The following is a 6,223-nucleotide window of genomic DNA, read 5'->3' as shown; positions in this document are numbered from 1 at the left end:
TCGTCGGTCAATTCGAGAGCAAAAGATATTTTTTTGCTTTGGTTCAAACGTCAATAAGGCACAAATATTTTGTTAATTTTAAATTATCTTTACAATAAAGAAAACATTATAAACCTGAATGCTTAATACCAAACACTTAATATGTATCAAAATTAAAAAAAAAGATTCCTGTTTAATTAAAGAAACAATTTTTGCTATCCCACAGAGAGTGTTATCGTTTTAATGTCAATATCATATAATAATTATTTTATGTAAGTGCAGTATTAAGAAATGAGATAGGTATTTAGTGAAAATATTTTATGTCTCATGACTTTCAGTTCATTATTTTAATGCAAGGTTGAGCTAGTTGGTTTAAACCAAGAGATGTTTTAAAAAAATCTTTTGAACAATATTTTTTTATATTATTTATATAAATATTTTTTTAATTCAGAAAAATTAAATTTTCACAAAATTTTGAGTTTAATTGCTGAAGGGAATTTGTATACTTTAAACAAATATAAATATGCAATTTTAAAATGTTTACACATCATTGCGTTCCTGAAAAAATATCTTTGTAAAATAAATTAATGTGAGCAAGTTTTATGCTAAGTCATAATGTCTCTAAAAATGCTTGATCACCACCAACTCTGTTTAGTTTTTCAAATTACTTGAAGTAAGAATTTAAAGAGTTTAGAATGACGCAGCACTCTAGCAAGACACAAATTTTTAAATTTGTTATGGCTCATGTGCATTGAAAGATGTTTTAATAACAGTTTAGTTTGACAAAATAAATCACACCTTTTGAATTTTTTTTTAATTTGTTATATTTTTATGTGTATTTAATTTAATTATTTTAATTAACTTCCAGGGTTTTGAAAGTTATTTTATTATTTGAGGTTTAGAACTGCTTAACATCTCAATTATTTATTAAATTATGTGTTAATTTTAAAAATGCTTTATTTGAGTTTTTGGAGTAATAAAAATGTGTTTAAATTTGTTAAAAATTATAGCATATCTTAAAAATTATTTATTTTATGTATGTGGAGTTTTTTTAATTAGTTTTTAAATATTATGTCATGTTATAGGAATCTAAAACATTTTGTGCCGGAGGGCCCTGCATGCTATTAGTACTGCCCTGACACCTTGTATGCTTCACGTGACGATTTAAATATCAGTTTTACACTTTTGTTTCTCAAAAATTGTATTAGTCTCTTGACTTTGATAGATTGCAAATAAATATTGATACAAAATTTTAAATTATTCATATATTAGGTGCACACTAATTATACATTATAAATTAGTCGTAAATATTTATGCATATTTTATTCGATTGAAATACTTTTCTGTCCTTACTAAATATAAATAAAATCTAAAAGTTGCTATTAAAACACTGCAAGAGAAAAATTTTGTGGTATGAGGCTTTATGTGACAACCAAGCTTAATTCCTTATTTTAGAATCCTTGTCAAAAATTAAAACAAAAAAATTTGCAGCATAAAGAAGATAATCAATATATAAACGTAGAATCGTTTATTTGGAACCGTTGCTCTAGCTACTCGGAAAGTAGGAAAGATGCGGATTGTAAGCTTTTTACCTTACAGGCGAGTTTATAAAAACGCAGTCGAAACTTTAGCAAATTGAAGAAGTTGATCTTTTTTTAACCATTTTACCTCACGTGACCTCACAAGTTACACGAATTCGGATTTTAAAAAAAAACTTAACATTACACCATGTCTTAAAATTTGGAACCGTTGCTATAGCTAGTTGGAAGGTAGTTAAGATTTTGGATAAGATTTTTATCTTGCATACAGGAAGGAGAGATTATAAAAACGCAATCAAAACTTAACGAATTGAAAAAGATGTTCTTTTTTTTTAAAAAAAAAGAACCATTTTATACCATGTGACCTCACATGCTGTATAAATTTGGATAAAAACCATAGCATTGCACTATATCTTTTATTTTACAATTTGTTTTTCTTTCGAAATAATATGAAAATTTATGACTGATTTGAATTTGGCGGAAAAGAATGGATTATTTCGACCTTTTGATGGATTAAAAAAGAATTCCTGATTTACAAGTCCACTTTTCCGCTTCGACCTAGAAAAAGTGATAGTTCTACTTCCTCAAATGATAATCTAGGCCACACAAAACTTTCTCGTTTATTGATCCCTCCAGGCGTTTCTAACTTTTTCTACAAGAATTCAACCAAAACAACACCCAACAATTTTCAAACTTAAATGAAAACAAAAATTCTGCAAAAGAAACTCACAGAGATAAGCTAGTTAAATCTTTTCATTTTAAATTTCCAACCAGTCTAGTTGGAATTCTTGAAAATAATTCATTTAAAAAAATATTTCATAATATCTAATGTTTTTTGCATAATTAAAACCAGTTTCCCACGATGCTATATTTCTGATATTGCAAATGTTTACAAATAATTTTGAAAAAGAAATTTAAGGTTTAGGTTTTCTTTAAAAGGAGCAATAATACGTATTCGCGCATTTACAATATTCGTATGAAAATCAAGAAACGCACACTCTGCCTTAAATTTGCTCGGTTTCACCTAGCAGATTTGCCCGTGTGGCAAGTGGCATTAGAAAAAACAACAACACAATATTTGATTTCATACAACACATAATTGCATCACAGGAGATTTTTTGAATTAGACCTAAAGAGACAAAATATCTAATTATTAATACAAATTTTATTTTGTTAGTATTCAAATAATTAAATATGTAAAATAGAATTTTGAATTATTGTAAAAATCAAATTTTATTCAATACAATAATTCAAATTATCTTTTAGCAATTTTCTGAAATAAGGTAGTCTTAAACTATTCTAAATTTACTTTCATCCTCAGTTGTAAATTATTTATATCTTTTTCGATTTTGTAAACTAAAAATTCCTTTTAAATCATCTGAAAATGTCCCCTATTAAGACACTGCAACCATTTTATTTTTATTTTCAAGCATTTCCCAAAGTAGATCGAACAAAAATTATGCTTATTAAACTGATCACTTATAATTAAACCTAAAAATGTGTCATTCATAATTATAACCATTAAAAAAAGCTTTGAAAAAGACTATGAAAAAACAATCTACTTAAAACAACAACAATAATAATAATAGCATTTTTCAACATTCTATCGAACGCGTGAACAAATTTTTAACCCCCAAAATCCAAATAAAACCTCAATTATGATTTTTAAATTTCTACTTTTGGGAAAAATACGATAATTTTTAGATAATAAATAGAAATATATTTTTATTTTGCTTAAAACCTGAAAGCTAATTAATTTTTTTTTTTTTTTTTTTTTTTTTTTTGAAAAATATATATGTTGTGTTTTTTCCTTTTGGTTGTCTTCGGAGTAAAAGTTAGAAGATAAAAAATGGTATATTGGAGAAGTATAAATATTTAATTCTTGGAGCAAGTAAGAAGATGGATTTTTGTTGTTTTTAAGTTAAAAACGTTTCTCGTCATTTCCTGGAACGTTTAACGAATTCTTACATTTTTACAAAAATATATTGACACAAATTATTTAATTCATTACGGTATATATAATAACTTGCATTTTTCTGAATCTAAGCTCAAGGTGGATTCTAAATTTCCATTTTACAAAATTGAACAGTTCAGTTGAAGTATTTATGAAGATAAGTTTTCAAAAAAGTTTCAGACACAAAACAAAAAAAATCTAAAATATATAATATAATGAATAAAACTATTTCATGATTCTGCCTTTATTATGATCATTTCCAAATATTTAAAATTGACATTTCAGAAAAATAATAGTTCCACATATCAATCCTTGTACTTATCTTGATTCGAGAAAATAAATTAAAAAGAAACTCCCCTATATTTCCCTCTATTTCCTCAAAGTAAAGAAAATTGTGTCAAAATTAAATCCGCAAGATTTCCCGAAGGAAGTAAAGGGATTTTTTTTTTTCAATTATTACGAAACTTCAGGGGGAAAAAATATATTCCAAGTTTCACATTTTTATCCTTACATCCTGTTCATAATATTTTTTTTTATGTATGGATTATTTCACTTTCATTTTAGGAAAACACTCAAACTGTCAAAAGTCATTCTTATCTTTTCAACAAAGGTGAATTACAAACATAGATATATTTGCATACGAACTGTATCTAACTTATAATCAATGTGGGAAAACAACAAAAAAAAATTCATGAGTATCCAAGAAAAACAAAGCCCAGCTGTTTCCAACAATACAATTCGAATATTCTGGAAATAATTTATTATTCTAGAAATAATTTATTATTCTTGAAAACTTAATTAAATCATATTTTTCACTAATAATAAAACTAATAATAAAACCCTTACGACAAAAAATGCGAATTTGTAAAATTTCGATAGCAAAATTTACGAAGTGAATCTGCAATACTCTCTTCATAAATTCAGATTTGTCTGCGACCTCAACATAGACAGAGATTATAACTGTAAAAATTCAGCTTAATCTAACATGCATTTAACAAAATTTGCAAACGTAACGTTTTTATGTATAAAGATTTTATGTTGTTTAAAATCAAATTTAATTTTATTAAATTTTATTTATTAAATTATAAATAAAGTGCTCGCGAATAAAAATTCACTTATGTAAAATCACGGTAGCAGAATTTACGAAATGAATCTACAATATTCTCTTCATAAATCCAAATTTCTCTGCGACCTCAACAAAGACAGAGATTGTTATGAAAAAATTCAGCTCAATCTAACATGCATTTAGCAAAATTTGCACATATAACGTTTTTATACAACAACAAAAATTATGCTGTCTAATTCAAGATGAATTTTATTAAATGATACTACAAAAAATTATATAAATACATATACAGACAGTAATCAAATAGAAGTATTTTTTTTTTTTTTTTTGAATTTCTTATTCTATGCGGTGTTCCCTCAATAAATAATTTGTATTCGAAACAGTTAAGAGATGTTTTAAAAAGGAATCTCATCAATTCTCCCCCACCACATTTTGTTTCATTGTTTTTTAAAAAGAAAAAGAAATCCGCAGATGCTGCAATAATTTGCAGAGCACGCTGCAGTTCTGGAAAGTTTCTGCAACCGGGTGTAAAATATAAAGTGTGAAAAAATAACAAATCGTTCAATTATATAAGCATGTTTTTTTTTTGGAATGTACAAATAGGAATAGAATATATGAATGGCAAAACTTTTTTTTAAATTTTCGGGTGTGTATGTAGATGGAAATGTTACATAAGTCAGATTTCCTTGAAAAAAAAAAGGGCTTCTTTAGACAATTGAGAGATTTTGTATAGCCTTTGTCTTAGCGTTAAAAGTGCAGTAAAACACTGTGACGTAAAGAAATTTTTACAAATAATAAATAAATAAAGTTGATTCATTAATGATAGTTTCTTGCGAAACATCGTAAGAGAAACAATTTTTTTCCCTCCATTTTTATATACTAGCCTTCCGGGGATATATCAAAAAGATTCCATTCCATTACATATTCATAAATACTATCTTAATTGTTAATTTATCACAATTACTCCCCCAGGAAAAGAGTGAAATTTGCATCGTTGGCAATTTTTTTAGTAGTTCAAAGATTAATTTCACATTCGAATTTTTTTTACAAAATCATATTAACTTTATACGATTATCAGTATGATCCATGATCATCAACCATTGTCTAATTTGACATTAGGTAGGTGGGGTTTTTTTTTTTTTTTTTCGTCGCACTAGAAATGCACAATTGGCTAATAGAGACGGTCTAAGAAACATTTCTGAGGATGATCAGAAGACATGCCATCACAATTCAGATCCTCTGCATTAGGAATAGCTCTCCTATTTTGGTAGCCCGACGACCTGCGCGCAAAATCGAGTACTATATAATCGAACAGTTAACAAGGACCTATACCGAGAACTCTTTGTCCCTACAAAACTGATCAAAATGGTCACAGACCCGCTTACTGACAGCAGCCAGTGATGCTTGACTTCGGTGTACTTCTGATCACCGCGCCTTTACGATCAGGGGCCGTAGTAGCCCAGTGGTTAGAGAATCGGACTTCGGTCCGGAAGGGCTGGGGCTCGATCTACGACTCCACTGAGACCCACTGAGCATGTGATATACGTGCTCGTAAAATGTGTGGAATTGAAAGTTTGTGGTCGGTTGCTGAGCAGAAATCATGGGTACAGGGAACCGGAGTGAATTTCCTTCCCCTTCACATTTATGTCTAAATTGAGGAAGTGTCTTCAAATCATCCTCCGGGAT

The sequence above is a fragment of the Parasteatoda tepidariorum genome, chromosome 1 (assembly GCF_982258835.1).
Source record: "Parasteatoda tepidariorum strain Cologne lab strain chromosome 1, Ptep-v5.0, whole genome shotgun sequence".
NCBI classification, from domain to species: Eukaryota; Metazoa; Arthropoda; class Arachnida; order Araneae; family Theridiidae; genus Parasteatoda; species Parasteatoda tepidariorum.
This window is presented reverse-complemented; position numbering follows the sequence as displayed.